General features: G+C 40.4%; 1 pseudogene across 1 annotated transcript in view; it reads left to right on the top strand.

Moving 5' to 3' along the window:
* LOC309657705 (regulator of nonsense transcripts 1 pseudogene) overlaps positions 1-15321 on the top strand; it is a 145705-nt pseudogene extending 130384 nt beyond the window's left edge. The window contains exon 3 of the transcript XR_014268314.1: positions 13473-15321. The product of XR_014268314.1 is annotated as a regulator of nonsense transcripts 1 pseudogene (transcript). The remainder of the gene's footprint in view (positions 1-13472) is intronic.
* The last annotated feature ends 7097 nt before the right edge of the window (positions 15322-22418 follow it).

Below are 22418 nucleotides of genomic sequence, written 5' to 3'. Positions count from 1 at the left end.
AGGCTTTATGCCCAGTAGTGGGATTGCTGGGTTGTATGGTAGTTCTATTTTTAGTTTTTTAAGGAACCTCCATAATGTTCTCCATATGTCTGTATCAATTTACATTCCGACCAACAGTGCATGAGGGTTCCCTTTTCTCCACACCGTCTCCAGCATTTATTGTTTGTAGATTTTTTGCTGATGGCCATTCTGACTGGTGTGAAGTGATACCTCATTGCAGTTTTGATTTGCATTTCTCAAAAGATTAGTGATGTTGAGCATCCTTTCATGTGTTTGTTGGCAATCTGTATATCGTTTTTGGAGAAATGTCTATTTAGGTCTTCTGCCCATTTTTGGATTGGGTTGTTTGTTTTTTTGATATTGAGCTGCATGAGCTGCTTGTATATTTTGGAGATTAATCCTTTGTCAGTTGCTTCATTTGCAAGTATTTTCTCCCATTCTGAGGGTTGTCTTTTCGTCTTGTTTATGGTTTCCTTTGCTGTGCAAAAGCTTTGAAGTTTCATTAGGTCCCATTTGTTTATTTTTGTTTTTATTTCCATTTCTCTAGGAGCTGGGTCAAAAAGGATCTTGCTGTGATTTATGTCATAGAGTGTTCTTCTTATTTTTCCTCTAAGAGTTTTTTAGTGTCTGGCCTTACATGTAGGTCTTTAATCCATTTTGAGTTTATTTTTGTGAATGGTGTTAGGGAGTGTTCTAATTTCATTCTTTTACATGTAGCTGTCCAGTTTTCCCAGCACCACTTATTGCAGAGCCTGTCTTTTCTCCACTGTATAACCTTGCCTGCATCGTCATACATTAGTTGATCATAGGTGCGTTGACCATCATCATTGCGACAATTAACAAAACTTTAATGTCATTTGAAGATAGGAAGAAAGTTACGAATGAATGTTAATATACTAATTTTGATAGTTCTATTTTGGTTATGCAGGAGAATACTCTGTACAAAATAAATTCTAAAGTATTTGTTTGACATCATGTTAGCAATTTACAAATGGTTGAGGAATAAAAAGTTTTCTGTACTGTATTTGGTGAAAACAAAAGTTAGGGTTTGGTTTGGTGGCTCAGTGATGTCATTAGAATTCAGTTCTCTCTGGGGACTCTGCCTTCCACTGTGTCAGCTTCATTCTAAGCCAGATTCCCTTGCATGGCCACCAAATGGCTGCACAGACAGAGGAGGGCAGAGGGGGTGTAGGTGGGGGAATTGCTTCCAGAAGCTCTCTAGGAAGAATCAGAAAGTTAGGAAGCCTGTTTCCTGGAAACTGCAAGAAGATATCTTCTCCAGTATCACTGGCCTAAATTAAGTCATGTGCTGACCCTAAGCTGTTCATCATGTGCAGGGGATGGGATTATGTGTATTAGTTTAGGCTTGACCCGCTTGCTGCTTTTACCAAAGCACACGGACTTCACACGAGAGAGGTTTAAAGAGCTGAATAAAAATTTGGTTAGTTATCAAAAGATAGGAGAATGGGAAATTGATCAGGCAATTAAAATATCTGCATTAAGGGCCAATGTATCATTGCGGTTAAGAGGTTAGGTTCTAGAGGCAGACTACCTAGGAAAAAATTTGGCTCTGTTCGTTTCTAGCTTTGTGATTTTGCACAATGTCTTTCATCTCTCTTTGCCCCACTTTTGCCCATCTATGAAATGAAGACGATTATCTTTCCTCCCTCACAAGATTTCCTGAGAATGCAATGAATTAGCAAATGTAAAGCACTCACAATATCATACTCACAATGTACAGTGAGCATTCAAAAAACATTAACTATTACTATTTGCTCGTTTAATTTTTACAAGGTACCATTTTACAGTTATATTGATTCAACAGATAATTATTGCATGCTTGCTATATACCACACTCTCTTCTAGACATTTAGAATGGAATAATGATCCAGACAGGCCTGTTCTTTCTAAGATGCAGTTAAATGAGCAGCTTGTTTAGGATCAAACAGCTAGTAACTGTCAGAGCTTGGATTTGAGGTCAGATTTCTATGCTCTTACACACCTCCTTCCTTCCTTTGCTTTCTCCTGATCTTTCTGTACCTTTAAATTATTCTCTGCCTTAGCCTTAAGCCTGGTAGTGGCCCTGGGGGGCATTGTCTCTCCTGCTGCTGACAGCTAGGTTGAATGACATTTAGGGTTTGCTAAACCTGTGTTCTGAGTGATGGGGCATCAAATGGAATCCCTGACTAGCTGTGATGGTTAAGGATGCCACGGAACTTCTCGCTGTGGTGTTAACCACCTGGCCCCTTGTCTTCTGAGCTATTGCTTTGGCCTCCTGCAGACCCTTGTCTGTGGTTTCAGTTGTTCTCCTTCACATCTCTTCCAGTGATTTGCCACAGTCAAGGCCATCTCTAGGCAAAGCTTTCCCACCAGTTGCTGGACTTTGGAGTCTGTCTCCCTAACCACAGCCATTTCCCCCAATTCCCCAGTGATCTCAGGCCATTCCCTGGTCACCCAAGCCCCCCAACTTGAGAACTGCACCCAAGTCTGTCTCCTGGGTGGCATCACATGCTCTGAAACTGATCTTTTATCCTTTCTCATTTTCTGACCCAAACAGGTTCGTCCTACATCCTATTCTCCTGGGACCTGTCTGTCTGTTAGGGGACAGTTATCCAGGCTGAGAAACTAATCCATGTGAAAGGGACAACACGTGCAAATGACCAATATTTTTCCTCCTGCCTCCCCTCCCCCACCCAAATCCTCAGTTCTCTCCCCAGAATTTTATTTCTAAATCACCAATAGTGATACCTCTATTAAACAGTTAGCCTGTCAAGCACTTGCACAGGTGTTTCCATTGACTTATTTAATCTTCATAACAAACCTATAAATGCTATTAATGCTATTAACATCAGCCCCATTTTACAAATGAAGGAATTGAGGCACTAAAAGTTTCAAGAATTCACCCAAAGCCACATGGAGAATAAGTGACGGAGCCAGGATTTGCTTCCAGGCATCATGGCCCCTGAGCGTCTGCTCTTCCTTCCAACCCAGCATCCCTGCCTCTCCCCTCTGGTGGGATCACACAGCTCTGTTACTTAAATACCCTCAAAGACTATGCGATGAAGCTGGAACCACCTAGATAGCAAAGAGACCCTTCATCATCCAGCCTCCACACTACCTTTCAAGAATTGTCCTCCATCTGTCCACCCCACATGCCATGTTTGGAATGCCCGTTTCCTTGATATAGTGCGTACTCCTGTAAATCTATGTTCCATCATGCTGTTACCTCTGCATGAATGTTTTTCATTCTTTCTCTCGGACTAGAAAACCCCTGCTCATCCTTCAAAACCCATCTCAAAAGTCTTGTCTTTTTTGCAGCTGTCCCCCCGGGAGATAATTAAGTATCGATACTTCTTTGCTCCCTAGTACTTTGTAATGTGTGTGACAGTATGCGAACTAGCTTAGGAAACAAAGATGACTTCAGCCATTCCCAGGGTTCAAAATTTTTAAGCAGGGTTTCAGCCTTCTCATTCACTCTCTTTCTCTCCAGTCCCCAAAAAGGCTCTCTCCACGTGGCATGCCTGTGCTTGTGGGCAGCTGAAGACTCACATCCTATTGGTTTAGCAATTCTAGTAAAAAGAAATCATTTTCTTCAATAGTGCTAACAGAACCATCACAGAGGGGGCTCTCGTGAGCATGGCTTAGATCACATTTCCAACCCTAAATCAGTTACTGTGACCAGGGGAAAGGAGACATTTAGTATTGAACGGCCTGGGTTACATGCCCAGCCCATTCGTGGAGAAGGTACTGGGAGAGGATGCGATGGTTAGTCTACTCTAAACCAATGAAATGGTTGCCCCACAGAAAACCAGGTTCTTTCTTTCTTTCAAGAGGGAGTAAGTGATGCTGGAAAGAGCACAGATTTCCACTGTTTTCTACCCCTAGTCTGGCTAACATCTGTACCACTCTTTTCCTCACAAAGAGAAAAACACTTTCCAAACCAATTTCACTCTGAACTCTTCTACTAACAACCAGAAGCACACTATTCAAAAGAGACAATCCAAATGTCTGTCCAATTGCCATGTCCAGCTCCACGTTCAGTACCTCTGGTCTCAGTCAAAGCAAGTCAGGTTCTTAATGCTGTAGCCACCTGTGAAATGAACCACCCAACACAATCCAGACATAGGGATGAAGGTAAAACAAGATAAATATACCAAGAACTACCACTTAGAAACCACCTAAAGTGGCTACTGCTCCCAAACGTATATCATATCCTGCCAGACACGGATTGCAAAGATTCCCTATAAGGTGGCTTCCTAGCTCATTTACAATAACTGCCCTGATCTGTCCTCTGGGGAGATCATCCAAGTTCATTGCTCCTCATAATCACGAGAATATGAGAGAACTATCAAAGAATATTCCTTTCCTGGGGCCTTAATTGCCATAGCAGCCCAATTCTTCTTTATTAAATTTGGGGGATAGAAAATTGCAGACCTAGACCTTGCAAAATAAGCACCTTAAAACTTCACTTTGCCACTGCACAATTAACTTTCTAGAAAAATCCACAGACTAGCAATTGAAGTCAGACAATTTATCCAGGTGTGGTCTCTGAATCTGGGTTGGGGTTACTCTTTCTACTCCTATCTCTTAGTGAGGGGGCCCCATGAAAGTCCATCCTCATAGCCCTCAACTGAAAGTGTTCTCCCAGCAGAGTTCTCTCCTCTCCTCTCTGCTTTCAAATGGTCTAGCTTAGGCCATAGCTGGTACCTTTCTTATAAAACTTTATTGAAAATCTTAAAAGTAATCAACAGGGGGAAGTTGTATGTTTGCAGGAACAGGGGGAACTCTGTGTACTTTCTGTTCAATAGTGCTGCGGACCTAAAACTGCTCTAAAAATTAAATTAAGTTTATTCACTTTAAAAAGTAATCAACAAATTCCAAAAGTCTCACATTTTTCCACAAAACCTTTTAAAATTACAGTTTTAGTAGGTATATTTCTGTACCAAGAAACAACAAGCAATGACATTGTAAGAAGCTATTTTGCTGCCACTTAATAAGCATTGCCAGCTTCTCAGTCAGAACTGGGAGAATCCTCACTGCCCACCCTCCATCCACCCTCACACCCTCCCCCTCCCCCACTCCTCCCTCTCCCCCACCCTCCCCCTCCCCACCCCCACCCCTCCCCCACCCTCCTCCTCACACCCCCCACCCTCACATCCCCCCACCCCCACCACCGCCCACCACTGCCCCCTACGATTCTGCCAGTTTCCTCTTGTAGCTTTTGTTATCTGCTACACCCCACTCCTGATAAAAATTTCTCTATCAGTCAGGGTCTTCTGGTTACAAGCAACAAGAGCAGCTCTAGTTAACAAACAAAAAATCAAAAATAACGATAACGACCAAAAAAGGAGAAAAGAGAGATAAAATTACATAAGAGAAATTAAGTGACAAACTTGAAGTCTCTCACAGGCTTGCAGGAGGAATTGGACCATCAGGCCTCCAGAAGGACTGAAACAGGGTAGTGATATGAATCTTGATGGTAGAGAGTAATGGGTCCTCTCTCCAGGGTGTTGCCGCCGGAAAGAAACAATTCCCCCACCCTGTGCCATTTCACTCGAGACTCAGATTCACGAGACTGAGAATGGGATTGGCTTGGTTTGAGTCACATGCCCATTCCTGAATGAACCCAGGATGAGGTGAGAGATGAGAGAGTGGAGTACTTTCTCTCTGATTGGCTAAGTCTCAGTCTTGGACTCATACTTGAGGTTGATAAACTCAGGGTCATGAACAAAATGGATTCCCTACAAGAAAGAGAAACTGTGTCACCAGAGAATGGGGAAGGGATGATAGAAGGGCCAGCTTAATCAACCCCCACTACAATATCCAGCATGGTACTTATTTCTTTGTATTTTATTTTGTCGTTTATATGTCTAACATATGTTTATATGTCTTGCCAGAATTGATGTTGCTTTAAACAATGCCTCAATGTCTATTTGCATATGAGAAACACAGAGCTCTCTCAATAAGCATTTTTTAATTGCTAGTTTAAAGTATTATCCATTCAAGATGTACTGGCAGGGATCTTCTAGTAATATTGCCCAATTTTTTGGAGTGATGATATAAATTGCAGATAACATGTTAGGACAAGTGGTTTATCAAAGCACATCAAATCACTCCAAGTGGGGACTCACAAACTTAGGGTGGGAAGGAAAGAGAGTTCACTTTCAGTCTCTTTCCTCATCCTCACATTCACCCCATCACCCCCACCCTACATGTGACACGTTGAGAAAAGGACTTTTCCACAATCTAGAGGGTTTTATTTCAGTGAGACTTGAATCCTATGGTTTGAAATATGCTCTGAGATCCTTAGTATGAGAATTAAATGTACATCAATTAGGAGAATGGCTGGATAGCACAGCCCTGTGGAAGACAGGCTGTGGAGTCATAATTCCCACCTGACATACTGACTAGTCAGTATGTGAAATGGGAATAATAATATCTACTTCAAGGTTGACATGAAGACTAAACCCAATAACGTTTATAAGGTCTTAGCATAGTTTACGACATATGATAGAACTCAATAAACAGGATAGTTTTTATTAAATCTGATCTACCATTAGATTTGATATGTGAATATTTCCTGGGGATTTTTTACAATAGCCACACATTATAAATAACCTAGCAGAATAATCATGTTGGAATCTTTGCTACTTTGCTAGCTCTGATCCCATTAACAATGTACTATCGGTCTAATTAATGATCACCATGCTATCCCTTACACAAATATTAAGTTTTGCCTTTTAGCCCTGGGCCCTTTATTCCTGTGTGCATTAACTTTGTACTGTTATAAAGTTATTTTCTGTCATTCCTTATTTTTGCTCCTTTACGTGATTTTATACTAATAAGACCTCCTTGCACTTAGCAACCTTGCCATGAATGTTGATTTATCTTGTATCACAGTTTGGACATGCTACTGCCCACTAGGCTTTGAAATTAAGCTGTAAAGATTAAAAACATACAGTTTGCAAAACTTCTACAATCACTGCCTATCTGCGCTCCTTTTCTACTTTTCTCTTTTTCCTTTTGCATTCTTTCTGTCCCCCATACACCTGAGGGAGGGGCTAGGCATGGAAATCATCCCCACATAAGTGTTCCCTGAGTCTCTAGCTCCTGGGACTAAGAGAACAAGAATGACATCACCTGCCATGGCTCTCCCTGGACTATGTCAATATGGGGCTAATTTAGGGTGCTCTGTAGACATTTATAAATGTGCCAGGTCAACAAATTATCTCATCTTACCCTTCCCTTAGGCCAGGTCTTTCTGAGAATGTTCTAAAGACCTCCAGAATGAAAGGATAAAATTTAAACATAGCTTTTCTTAACTCCTTGAGAAGACTGTCATCTTATTATTATCAGTTGAATGGTGCTACTGCTAGCAATATTATGCACATTCTGTCTCCAAACTTTTAAAATATTCACTTATCTATTCATTCCATAAATATTTACTAAGCCTCTCCTTTGTTCTAGATAATAGAGACACAATAGTGAACAATGCAGATAACAGTCTGTGCCCTTGTCCCCATACAATTAGTGGGGAAGACTGCTTAGAAATTAAACAAGCAATTATAAAGAAAGCAGTAAGCACTGCCATAGAAGACAATTAAGCTGCCATGGAAGCATAGAGCAGGAACCCTTAACATGAAGGGTCTCAGGGAAGACTTCCCAGGCAAAGTCCAAGGAGTGAGTTAGCTACATTAAAAGTAGGGTGAGGGAAAGAAAGAGTGAAGGCAGGGAAAACAGCAAAGGTGCTTAGCACATAGTAAATGCTCAGTAAACACTTGTTGACTGAAAGAGATAGAAAAAGCAAGGCATATTGGAGGAAATAAAATAAGTTTACTAGATTAAAAAGTATATGTAGAGAAAACAGGCAAGATGAAGTAGAATTGATACGTAGAGTTTAGGTCATATAACTCACATAAAAGGAGTCAAAGTATTGCCTTTTTCTGGGCAATGGAGAGCAAGTCAAAAAAGACAATGACCTGAATAGATTTTTGTTTTAGTAATACCACTTTCGCTGCAGTATAGGAAGTGAATTGGAAACAATACAGAAGATAAAGAGAACAATTAGAAGTCTATGGAGTAATCCAAGCAAGAGAGACAGTGGCGGGGATTAAGGTATGAGGGAAATTGGATGGAACTGAGAAACATTTAGGGTTGTGTGAAAATGGCTTAGAGACATTGGATGAGAAGCAGTGCTAGGGAAAGGGGTCAAGCAGGAATCTCAAGATACTGGCCTGAACAACTGGGTGAACTATGTTACCATTCACTGAGATAAGTAACATGGGAGAAAGAGCAGGTTCAGAACAAAGAATGTTTTGTTCTGTATTGAGTTGAAGATGCCTGTAGAACACCCAAATAGAGATGTCTTGTAGGCATTTGGATAACAGGGTCTGAAATTCAGAAAAGACATATGTGTTGGAAATGAAGATTTGGAAGTTGCCAGGATATGGGTGGAAAATTAAACACAGTGAAATGGATAGGATTATACATTTAGGAGAAAATCTAACCAATGCCAATACTAAGGACCTGGGCAGATGAAAATGAGGATGAAAAGAAATCTGAAACGAAATGGCCAGAGAGTTATGGGGAAAACCATGAGTATATGATGCCATGTATTCAATAAGGAGATTGTTTTACGATAAACAAAGTTATCTCTGGTGTCAAATGCTGCCCATGGGTTAAATATGATTATGCCTAGGAAGTGTATATCCAATGAATTTTGCCACAAGCTCGTCTCTTGGGACCTGTAAGAGTAGATTTAGAAGGGTAACAGAGGTAAAACCCAGATACTTTAGGTTGCAGAATAAGTGGGCAGTGAAAAATGGAAGCAGTAATACAGACTTCTTATTTCAGGAAGATTTGCTGTGAAAGAAAAGAGAAAGGTAAATCAGGAGCCAAAGGAGATACAGGGTCAATGGAAGTGGCTTAAGCATAAATTGGAAAGAATCACCAAACAGAATAAAGTTAAAGATCCAAGAAAGAAAGATTAGACTGAGCACTCTGAAACAAGCACAAAGAACAAGAACAAGAACAAAGAATCCAGCAGAGAGGGAACATTTTTTTGCGAGAAATGACACATATTTCACAGAAATATGAAGGGGAACAAGATGGCTAGAGGTGTTAAGTGTCGGGGTGTGGAGACAGGAGTTTGAAGGAGACCTTTGTGAATAGCTTCCATTCTCTCTGTAAAATACAGAGCGGGGTCATCGACTGACAATCATCAGGAAATTGGGGGGATGGATAACACGTTGAAGGAGAATGAAGGCTTGCGAACAAAAGAGCACGTTAGGCAAGCAGAGAAGGATAATCAGGAAACACTGAGAGCCCAGAAGAAGTTGGAGATCTTAAAGTCGTGGTTGTACCATTCTCCTGGTCCTGTGATTTTAGTAGTTTTCACCACCCCAGACAAAGGCAAAAAGAGGCAGGTAATAATAGCACAGACCCACTTAGTTTACTCTTTCAGCTTCAGATGGCAAATAGTTAGCCCTCTCCTGGGATTACAGGGAGGGGTCAAATCTATGGATTTAGAGAGATTCATGTGAAATCGACATACTACCTAAAATTACTTCCATCGCCAAAGCCGCAAGAACGGAAGAAATAGTGGAAGCAGCTGTAGGCTAACAGTTGAGACCTGAGTTCTAACCATAAGTCTGCCCTAAACAGCTAAGCCTCCTTCATCAAGTCACTGGGTCTCAGTTTCCTAATCTATAGGATAAAAGGACTGTTTGAGGCATTCTCCTCCAAGTCAGTGATCTCAGTTTCCGTGAAAACATTGCTGCTGCCCTATACCAGGTGTGAGGGTATCTCCACAACATCACCATAAATGCAGGAAAGGTGATCTTAGTCCGCATTTCATAAACAACAAAACTGAGGGGGAAACTTCTAGAAACCCGCTTATGCTCAAGAACAGAGATCCCTGACTATCTCCAAACCTATGTCTTATCCACATTCTGAAACACCCTCAGATTAGGTTTGCCCATGAGAGGTCTGTAGACTCTGTGGTATTATCTAGAAAACGAGTTCAACTGTTAGCACATCACAGAGGGAAAACAGTGTCGCCTGAACTGGGTGAAGTGACTGATCTGGGAAGTAGCCACAAAAATAATCCTCCTCAGAGAGGAAAAGACATATTAGCAGACATGATTTCACAAACCTTTGTGTAACTTGACAATTAACCGACACACAGTATAAAACCAAATCAAAAACCATTTTTTTAGAAGGTAACTTTCCTAGAGACTCGGGCTAGAGAGTAGTGGAGGGATTTTTCTTCCATTCTCTTTCTCTGCCAGATGAGTAATTTCAGAACAACTGCTGAGTGCTGAACAATAAGATATTCAAGGACCAAAACTCGAGAGTCATTTTTTTCACCACAACACCCTCGGGTAGCTGTTCCCTGTCTCTGGCAGACAAAATTATTTTCCAGCTGGCTCCTGGAGGACCATCTATAAACAAATTAGAAATTTCAAAGGGTTTGTTTTCTGCCTTCTGGCTGCCAGTAGGGGCCGTTCCCTTTGTGTCCTTCATACGAAAAAGTAATTTAACAAAGAAAAAAGAGAGAGCACGCCTCTGTTCAAAACAGAAAAGCGTGTCCCCTCTCTCCCCCTCCCTTTCATCATCCCCTCTCTGTCCATTGTCATGTTTGGTCAGTTTTCTGTCAAAACAACTTTTACTGTATGCAGCTTTCCTCCTGCAGGTCTCCAAGAGCTTGAGAGACAAGCTGTTTTCCTCCAGCAATTCCATCAATAAGGAGAAGATGGAAAATGAGCCCTGATTTGTGGCTGATTCTCCATAACAAACAGGGGCAGTAAATGCCCACCCGGCTCTGTAGGGAGAAGTTAAAAGTGGGTCCACTGGCCTGCCACCCAGCTCAGATTCAGACCAAAGGAAGTACGGCCTCAAAACAAAAGAGAGCTCTTGAAACATTTTACAACAGCTTGTCCTAGGCAAGGTACAGGACATATATCAACGGGAAGGAAAAAATCAAGCCTGCCTTACACCAACTCAGAACAGAAATTAAGCTTAATATCTGGCACTTCTGAAAAACCTTCCCCCTCAAAATATCCCAGCAGATGGGAAGCACCAGGTATTTAGACATAAGAACGCATTATATTCCAAAGGAGAAAGTTAGCAAAATTGGTCCCCAGTTTACGAATAAGGAAACCAAGACCTAAAGAGAAGGGAGGGTGTGTGTGTAGTGACACAGCAAATTGTTTAAAGACAGGACAGAGTCACCATTTCTTGTTTTATGTGGCCCAAAGTCAGCTTACGGAGACTAAGATGCTTTCTTGGGTTTTGGCTTGAAAAGTCCATTTTCTCATTATTATCTTATTTTTCATTCTTTGGGATTGATTTGGGGCTTGGCTGGCAGTCAAGAGCTAGAGAACATGAGGTTCACAAATGCAGCTATTTCTAGCCTGCTGATATGCTCCACTAATCATGTTTTAAGTGGCATGCCAAATCGAGACTTTGCTTTCTAGGTTTGCACTTTAAGGTGAAGAGGTCTTAAAAGCCTTCCTAGCACAGAGCATTTCATTTAAGGAAATTCTTGACTCAAGGCAAACTAATTTGAAACTATTGGGAGTATGCCAATAGAGAGAAAAATACTGTGGGGTTTAATTTGGTTTTGTGCACTTTTCTTAAACATGTATTTTGCATACCTTTACTTCTAATTCTTTGCCGGCAGACTGTGTGGATTCTGCAGGTAGATTTCCAGCAGTGATTTCAGCCTTGGAGGTCAAGGAAAGAATGAAAATGGCTTGGAGGAGTAAAAGCTTCTGGAGCGGTCAGAGCCTAAGTCTGGAGTACATGTGGGTGCACGCACACGTGTACGTATGTGTTTTTGCTGGAGGAGGTGCACGTGGGTGTGTGGGGTGCTAGTGAATGAAGTGGAGATGCAGGACAGAGATGTGATGCCTCAACTTGGCTAAGCCTCAAATACCACCGCGTAGCCCTGATTAAGCAAAATGCTCAGGACAACATTCAGGTCAAGGGCAGCACCACCCGCTGGCTCACTGCCCACTCACAGCACGTTCACTCACCCTCCGTATATATGTACCTTCCACACATACCCCCGAATGCATGCTTGGGAGCCAGTTAAGAAACAAACACTATTTTAAATTCATTTCCTTTTTAAAACAATGCTCACAAGAAACGTTATTTCAAGTCTGTTTCCCATGAGTGAGATGAAGCCATTCCTTTCTGGCCACGTTACAGAAAAGCATGATCTTGGAAGTACAGAAAAGGAGTCAGATTTCAACAAGAGTATTTATAGCACTTGGGCCGAGTTGACCGACCTAGGTTCAAATGACTAATAGAGAACAGAAGACAAATATTCCTTCCCTTCCCCCAATAGCATAAAAGCATACAGTATTATGCTGAGGCCAAGATTTAATAAGCCTAAACACGTGTAGTATAAGGAAGATGAAATGTAAACCACAGAAGGGGTCTTGGTAGTGTATTCGATACCATACAGCAGTTTTACAAATTGTTTATTTCCTTTACCAGATGGGCCTTTTATAATTTCCTCTCTGCGTACCTTAGTACCTAATGGCAAACCCACCTGAATCACTTCCATCCTGCACAGCCCTTGCCGGGATCTTGGCCAGACACAGTGCATGCAGGGTTAATGCCAGCCTTGAGCAGCCCTCTGCCCTGAGTAGGGTCATTAAACAGGAACAGTTGACTCATAATTTGTTCTCCTCATGTTAAGTAGATTGCAATAACTCAGCTGTCCAGGATGTGTTTATCAATGCTCTGTGGCTTTCAGCAGCAAATATTTTATAACCACTAAGTTTGATGTTCAGACCACTCATCAAATGAAAATCTCCTGTACTCAGAGCTGGTTTTATCATCACAACCCACCAACTGGAGAACCCTGGAGAGGCAGTAACCCTGCCCCAGAGCCTATCCGGCTTAGCCAGATCCTCATCCTGGGAAATTCTCTTCCACTAAATGACTTTAAGAGAAACTGGCCCACGCTCAGAAGAGGCTATAACATTTCAGAGATTCTTCATCAGCCTAAACTGTCCTAGTAAATTGCCATTTTATTGAGTTTTATTGTCTCCTTTATATGCATTCTAATAAAAGTGAAATGGGGTATATGTAATAAAGAGGAATGGAAATGAGGGAAGATGTGGATGAGAAGAAAGCAAAGGAAAGAGAGAGAAATAAGGGAGAGAAAACAGAGGGGAGCTCAAGAAGGGAGAAGGGAGAAAAAGAGAAAGGCATGTAGATGGCTCCCACTACAGGTTGCATTCTGTTGATGCTGAATCCCTAAAACTAGATCATTTGAAATTAATAAAAGAAATTATTGTTGTCACAGATATGCTTTCTCCGTAATAATCTGATTTTCTTAATCAGCTGCAGAGGTTCTGGTATTTCGCATTTAGCATATAATGTACTATCCCCCAAAAGAAGGTATACAGCAGTTTATTGTATAACTGCAGAATATTGAGCAGTCATTAAAGAATTAGTAATGAGGGCTTCCCTGGTGGCACAGTGGTTGAGAATCTGCCTGCCAATGTAGGGCACGCAGGTTCGAGCCCTGGTCCGGGAAGATCCCACATGCTGTGGAGCAACTAGGCCCGTGAGCCACAACTACTGAGCCTGCGCGTCTGGAGCTTGTGCTCCGCAACAAGAGAGGCCGCGACAGTGAGAGGTCTGCGCACCACGATGAAGAGTGGCCCCCACTCACCGCAACTGGAGAAAGCCCTCGCACAGAAACGAAGACCCAACACAGCCATAAATAAATAAATAAATAAAGAAGCTTTCATAAAAAAAAAAAAAGAATTAGTAATGAAACCAGATCCACTGAACTATCATGCCTATAAGAACCTATTATATAATGTAACATCTAAAATAATACAAGAATAGAAAGTTAACAGTCATCATTTTCATTACTATATGAAGCCCACATGTTGAAAAAATGCTTGTGATTCAATTTTTGAAACAAACTTCTTGTACTTTTCAGTGATGTAAACAAATGAACTGCCTCTATTGACTAAGCTTAAGTTGGGAGACTGTGTCTTGCACCCAAGGAGTATTGAATAATACTGATGTTGGTACTAGGAGTAGGATTCTCAGGTTGGCTCGGCCTCCATCACTTGCCCACCTAGAATAGAAGAGAAGTGTGACTGGGAGGCACTGTACAATAACAGTCCCTCAAGTCTCAGATGCGAGAAGCATCTGTCCAAAGGCATGGGGGTCACTGATAGTTAAAGACATCAAATAGAATGCAAAGCAGACAAAAACACAGGTACTATCCAGAAAATCCCCTCTCCCCCTATCTGTTCCTATTTTCTTCTCTTTTCTTTCTTTCTTTTTTTTTTTTTACGAGAGAAGAGGGTTGGGTTTTTTTATATAAATTTATTTATTTCTTTTTGGCTGTGTTGGGTCTTCGTTGCTGCATGCGGGCTTTCTCTAGTTGAGGCGAGTGGGGGTTACCCTTCGTTGTGGTGCACGGGCTCTCATTGCGGTGGCTTCTCTTGTTGCAGAGCATGGGCTCTAGGCACGCAGTCTTCAGTAGTTGTGGCATGCGGGCTCAGTAGTTGCGGCTCGAGGGCTCTAGAGCACAGGCTCAGTAGTTGTGGTGCACGGGCTTAGTTGCGCCACTGCATGTGGGATCTTTCCGGACCAGGGATCGAACCCGTGTCCTCTGCATTGGCAGGTGGATTCTTAACCACTGAGCCACCAGGGAAGTCCTGTTCCTATTTTCTGATACAACATCCACATTAATCACTGAGTATTAGCCCCATCACTATGACAACTACTGAGAATCTCACAAAGATAATGATTTACAATTAGAAGAGAAATAAAAGGATTATTAGAGGAAGTCTCTCACAAGGAAAGGACATTGAAGTTGAAACTTGAGTGATAAACGTGAATTAGACAAATATAAGAGTAAGAGTAAAAAAGCCTTTGAGCTTGAAGGAAACCTAAATGTGAATTCTCTTAATTCTAAGGAATTTGGAAAATTCTGCTTTAATTCATATGTAGAAAGGAACAAAACCCTAACAACAACAGAAGGCTGGAAAAGCTACAAAATCATAGTTTTTTAAAACCTGTCAGAAGCAGACACAAAGAAACCCAAATAAACTATACTCCAGAGAGTGAGGAACACTTTCCAGGAGAAAAAAAAAAACAGGACTGAGCACTGGTCTCATACCTCGCACAACTGCAGCAGGAGGAGGGATCCATCATAGACTTACTAGTCAAGATTCTAATGACCTTTTAATAGCCTCATGTGGGAAGCACAATGGATTGCAATTCAAAGAACCCTCAGCCAGCCACAAAGCAAGTCTCCACTCACTCACCATGTCTTTTCCATGGGTCTTCACTCAGCGCTTGGGAGTAGACCTAAAGACAAGGAGTAGAGGAGATCTGAGAGAGATGCACCTTGAGATGGTGTCTATATCTATCCATCCATCTCTCTGTCACAGATTTGTGTGTATTCACGCACATACATATTTGTTTTATACAATATGTATTATACACACATATATGATTTCTTTATATGATATTATAGATTGTATTTACATATAAACACATTATTCTTTAAAAAATTTTTGACTAAAGCAAAAATACAAACATTGGTTACGGTGTTTATAATATACATAGTGGTAAAGTATAAAGTGACAAGAAGACAACACGTGGAAGGAGATTGACTGAATTATTCTATTTTAAGGTACTAATGCTGTTCATTAAAGGAGATGACAGGGACTTCCCTGGCGGTCCAGTGGTTAAGACTCCATGCTTCCAATGCAGGGGGCACAGGTTAGTTGGGAGGAACTAAGATCCCACATGCCACGTGGTGTGGCCAAAAAAATAAATAAATAAAATATAAAAAATAAAGGAGATGACAATTTAATAATCCATATTGTACACTCCAAAGCAATTACTAAAAACAAATTTAACACAAAGACTTATGAAGATAATACATAAAAGAAAACAGGATACTAAAACAAGTGCAATTTGCTCAAGAGAAAACAGGAAAGGAGAAAAAGTAGAACACAGAACAAATGGATTAAATATAAAACAAAAAATAACATGGGAGACTTAAATGCAACTATACCTATAATTATATGTAAATGAAATAAACATATATATTAAGTGGCAGAAATTATTAGTTTGGATTAAAAAAAATCAAGACCCAACTTCATGCTGTTCCTAAGAAACATATTTTAATTATGAAGCATAGACAGGTTGAAAGTAAAAGGATGGGAAAACTTATAACGTGTATAGCAGATAATCTCCAGAGAAGGCCACCATCAATCCTACCTTGCACGGACAAGCCTACTGTTTCACACATCAAAAGGTACAAACTAACTCCCCTCCCCTGGAAACCAAGCTGGCTTTAGTGACTTGTTTAATGAACAGAATATAACAGACATGACATTCTGGGACCACTGAGGCTACTTTATCATAAGCCTTACCGCTTCTGCCTGAGGTGCTTAGAATGCTTACTTTTTGGATGTTGCTTTTGAAAAACCAAGCACCCTACAGTGAGAAGCCTGGGTCTTCCCCTGTGGAATCAGCAAAAGGGGAGAAAGGGGGCAAGAATTATACTATATGAGGTCTCCCCATATGGAGAAAAACATCTGGAATAGGAGAGAAGTATTTCTCCAAAAAATTCCCTAACTTTGGGTTTTTTCCCTTAACACATTGGGCTTAACCATGAAGTATATGGTCAGTTGGGGTTGGGAGCCGGGGGTGGTTATCAACTGGGGTGAAAATAGGTATCTATCAGAAGAGTCCTTCATGAAGTCATTCCCACAAGATTCTCTTTTAGGTATCCTCCTGAGACCACTGGGGATCAATATTGATTTTCCCCTCAGAATGCTCGAAAAATGCGTTTGAATGATACAGTAAGTAAATTAACTTCAAATTTCTTCTGCACCCAAAGCTGAAAACCCAGTCACTATTTTATTTTTGGCCCTAAATAATGTCCAGGCACATTGTCTGACATAACATATGAGAGAGTCAGCAATGAGATTAAGTGACAACATGAAAATATAGATACTCCAATAATAAAATGTCAACAATGTAGAGATGACAGATTTTAATATACACACCCTCCCATTATCATATTAAAATTCAGAAGTATTGCATTTTATATTAAAGTCCAAATAAAATTATCTTGCCCTTGTGAGTAAAAGTTTTTGCGAGTTAAAGTCCAAAGGCATTAAAGTTAAAAATCAGTTTTTCTTGATCGAGTGAGTTAATGGTCCTAAGTCTGAAATTCTTAAAGTTCAAAATACATCCTCCCTAATTTAGTATCCTTTCATCTGTCAGGTAAAGGAGTTCTTGATGCCTCAGTAAAATTATTGTTCCTTCAGCAGCTCCATCCTGGGTTGTCTCTCCTTGGAATGGATGTAGTTCCTTCTTGACATCAAAAGTGGCATTTACTTCAGTGCCAGTTCTCTGTATGCATCCCTCAGATGCTGAACCTTATTCTGATGTAAGTTTTTCCACACCACCAAGCAATTCTCTGACACCAGCTGGGTGTCCTATAATTCAACTCAATTGTCTGACACTTACCAGGAGATAGTATCGGACTACACAGGTAAAGGACACAGTCCCACAAGACCGTCCTACATTTCAGATGCCAATTATAAGTCCAGGTTGTTACCCGTGACTCTGACGGACTGGCTATAAATCAGAGGTTCCCATGACCCCGTTCTTGGGTTCGATTAATTTGCTAGAGCAGCTCACAAAACTCAGTAAACCTGTTTACTCGGTAGATTACCAGTTTATCACAAAGCATATTAAAGAATTTAATTCAGGAACAGCCAGATAGGAGAGATGCATAAGACAAGCTAGAGGAAAGGATTAGGAATTTCCATGCCCTACTGGGGTACCATTCTCCCCAAATCTCTATATGCTCACCAACCAGGAAGCTCTCTGAACCCCATCCTTTTGGGTTTTTATGGAGGCTGCATTACAGAGACATGATGGATTAAATCATCAGCCACTGGTAGTTGAATTCAATCTCCAGATTTTTCAGAGGGGGGTAGTGGAATTGAAGGTTCTACTTCTCTAATCACTTGGTTAGCTCCACTGGCAATCAACCCCTATCCCTAGGTACTTTTCATATCATTAACATAACAAAAGACACCTTTCTCCTTCTCATCTCTTAGGACAGTCCAAGAGTTTTAAGCGCTCTGTGCCAGAACCAGGACAAAGACCAAATATGTATTTCTCATTGTCGATCACAATATCACAATCCCCTTTCTAAGATCCTGAAAACTTCATGTGACACACAAGATTATTACAGCCCTGGCTCCAAAACCACCAAATTGAGGAAACAAGATGATCCCTAGCCTCTATCAACAGTTCCTACAGGCAATAGTGTACTCTGAGAATCCATTCTAAGAGTTGCTAAAGGCCATATAACAAAAATTCAACATCTGAGGGAAGTAAAGTAGATGGAAAAACTCTTGGTTCAGCATCTTCACATACAGTCAGTTAATGTCTGTTATCCAGAATCCACAAACCGTGAATTCAAAATAAATTGGGTGAAATCTCCCAGCAAAATGTTAATGAGGGCACTACTCATTCGCTATTTCTGTGATCTCTCTAAACTCACTATTACATTTATCAGAGTGCATTTCAGATATTGCTGCCTACTTACAAAGATTAGAAATTTGAAATGATGGGAACCCAATCACGAAGAATTATTTGCTGTGCCTATCTTTTCCATCCAAGTTATTAAACTACTTTAGTTTCACTTGCCCTTTTGTCTTCGGCATTCCTGGAACTTTGTTGCTGCCTGAGGGTGAGGTCTGTCTGGTAATACAGACTTCACATTATGTTACGAGAAAGTACTTCTGAGCTTGTGCTGCCACTTCTGCCTCTTGTATTAGAATTGCTTAGGGAAGAATTTCACTCCCACACTGAATACATTCAACTAGAAGAGTACTCACAACTGGACACCCACTTACAAAGGAGAAATTAGACTCCCTACCTCACACTGTATACAGAACTCAAGATGGATCAAAGATCTAAACATAAGAGCTAAAATTATATACTAATTGAAAGAAACCAAACAAAAGGCCACATGTTGTATGATTCCATTTATATGAAGTGTCCCGAATAGGCAAGTCCATAGAGACAGAAGTAGATTAGTGGTTGCTAGGAGTTGAGGGAGAGGGGAATGGAGACTGACTGCTAATGGGTGTGGGACTTATTTTAGGGGTGATAAAACTGCTCTGGATTAGATAGTGGTGATAGTTGCATAAACTTGTGAATATACTAAAATCCATTAGATTGTATACTTTAAAAGTGTGAATTTTATAGTATGTGAATTATCTCTAAAGTTTTTTTTTTTAAAGTACATTCAACATATTCTGGAACCAAAGCTGCTGCTGATACATCAAATTCCCAGCTCCTAGGGCCTAGGAGATGCCGTCTTTACTCCTCCCATAAATTCATCTGGCACATTTCCTTGGAGCCAGTTGTATTAGAATTTGTATAAGTACTCTAAAACTTAGTGGTTTTAAATAGCAACTATTTATTTAGCTTGAGATTCTGCAGGTTGACCAGTTGAGCTAGGCTGAGCTGAGTAGTTCTTCTGATCTTAGATGGTTTCATGTGTCTGCAATCAAATTCTGGATCAGCTAGGGTCTACCTAATCTAGGACAGCCTCAGTGGGGTCGTCATCTTGGTTCCACATGGTTGCTCATCCTCCAGCTAGACTGGGATTGTTGTCACATGGGCAGCAGGGTTCCAAGCGTGAAAGAGGAAGTGAGCCTAGAGGAAGAGGCACATCCTCACTTCCGGTGCATTCTATTGGCTAAAGTAAGTCACAATGCCAGTCAAGATTCAAGGGCAGGGAAATAAATTCCACTGCCTGTTGGGAGGAGCTACGATGACACATTGTAAGGAGTGGGGATTCAGGTAAGGGTAAAGGATACTGAGAACTTTTGTAATCTACCATTTCCTAGAGCAGATGTTGCAAGACAAGAGTTGTGCAGTGGGTCTAGAGAACAACCAGTACACATCAGAGAGAGAGGCTAGAGGATTCCAAGAGGGAATTTCTAAGAGAAACAAAAAAAGGAACTAAACAGATGACCTGATGTATTAGACTAGATTGAAAGGAGTTTTAGAGTTCTTTCAGAAAGTACTAGTATGGATTATAGGATCACAGAAAACAATTCCTTCAGGGTTAGGTGGGTAATGTGTGCAAAATGGCCAAATGGAAGTCAGCAAAGAATGAGGTGCAGAGTGCATGCCCATCTTAAAACACTGAAATCATTAGTTTCAGGGAAAATAAAAAAGATTTCATATATACTAAATATAGTATAGTATAGAGTTCATTGTATATATGGTCATATTTACATATTTACCTACTTATTTATTTACATGGTCATAATAATCCAAACACTGAATATTAATTTAGCAAGAAAATATGTAATGCAAGTACAGTGAGAAAATAAAGTACAGAAAGATGCATGTTTTTGGATCAGGGAATGGGGTGAAATTTGGGGAATTGCAATCCCAGGATCAAGAGAAAACTCAAAACATCTCCAGTACTGCTGATAGGAACTGAGACAAGTCTTTGATTTACTGAGAAAGTCCCAGGATGCATGCTAAAAGCAAGGATGTAAAACTAAACAGTTAATGTTACAGACTTAGATTGTCCTACGTATTATATTAGCATACTGTATTTGTCTGTCTAAGGATAAGTTTATTTGAAGAAATCTGGGCAAAGTAGTACAAAGTTTAATTCAAAACATGTGGTAATTACACTTAAATAAACATAAGGAAAGAGTTTTAAGATTTCCAGTTGCACATGGTCAATCGTTGTGGTTGCCCTTAAAAATAGTAGTTAATGTAGCCACAGAATGTTAATAAATGATTTCAAAACCTCAAAGTTTATTGGGAAGATTTCCAAAATGTATCAGTATTTGCTTGAAATGACTCCACCCATGAGCATGGGTTTAAAATCATTACAGGACAATTATCCTTCTCCTCCTTTAAGATAAATTTGGAAACTTTGCCTTAAGTAGAGCCTTCTATATTAAGAACAACCTTGAACTTCATACCGAGAAAATTAGTATGTGTAAATTTATACGAAGTCTACAATAGTAGAACATGAAGGCAAACAACATTCCTGAATGACGCAATAATCTCTTCATCCTCTAGTTTGGGTCAGGCACTTATTTTTAGCTCAGAGGCTTTATAATTTTTATAAGATTACCCATAAATCTTCCTTGCCAGAAAACCAACAGTAAGCAACAGTTTTTTGGATCTCTGTTTCCTTGAAGCAATTCTCTTTCATTTTCTGAAAACCACATACCAGGGTTTCTGCTTGAGGCCAATCAGATTGATGTATTGGCTAGTGAGGATGGGTAACCTATAGAATGAAGAACTGGCCAGAGCCACTGTTCCCACTGGCATTCTCATGAGACACACCTAAGTTTCATTCAAGGCTTCACTGTGTAATACCCTCATTTAAGCAGAGCTTGTGGATAATAAAATGCATCTCAAGGGTGAAACCACTCTGTCCTGTTCAGCAGGCCACATCTTCAGGACCACTGTGAAACCAAGCATCTGTTTTGTGATGTTTGAAGCCAAAAAAAGGAATCAGACCAATCTGTAAGTTTTGGCCTTGGTGTCTCATCTCTTACCTCAAAATTCTAGATGGGTGATTGAGAGCGGTTAGATTTTAACTAAACCATTTTAATAGTTTCAAATTACCTTGGTATAAATAGATTCTATAGAAACAAAATGACTATGAATTTGAAGATTAAAGGCAAGTTTTTCATTTTTTCAATTAATTGAGTGGACATCTTTTGGGTATCTACTTTGGGAAGAGGCCTGGACAAGACACTGAGGGTTTGCTAAAATGAGGAGTTTTCAGGCCCAGCCCTGAAGATTTTACTTTAGTCGTGGAATCAGGTGTTTAACCAGGGTTTGCAAACTCGTGGCCTGTAGGCAAATCTGGTCTACAGCCTTGTTTTGTTGGCTTGCTTTGTTGAGTGTCTAATTTGAATGTTTTAAGCTAGGCATGCATTCTCTAGCCCATTCTCTGCTAATTTACATTTGACCACTCCTCACAATTATATTACCCACCTGACCCGTGAGGGAATTGACTTTGCAACCTTGAAGACTAGATATATTACATAAGAAATGAAATAAATTGGGAAACTGTGCTATAGAGAGAAACATAGACTTTTAATGTGAGAGAGACTACTATGAATTCTGGTTCTGCTACTTAATATCTATGTGATCTTAAGCAAGTTGTAATAACTTCTTTGAGCCTTAGTTTTCTTGCCTGTAAAGGGAGCTACAAATACAATCTCACAGTGTGGTTGTGAAGATTAAACAAGATAATATTTCTTATTTGTACAAGAGCCATCACATTGTGAAGGCTCTATAGTTTGGTAGCCATTCTTTGCCTCCCCTTACAGTAGATGCCT

Source organism: Balaenoptera physalus (assembly GCF_965194825.1).
Source record: "Balaenoptera physalus genome assembly, chromosome: 3".
In the NCBI taxonomy this organism is placed as follows: Eukaryota; Metazoa; Chordata; class Mammalia; order Artiodactyla; family Balaenopteridae; genus Balaenoptera; species Balaenoptera physalus.
This window is presented reverse-complemented; position numbering and strand designations above follow the sequence as displayed.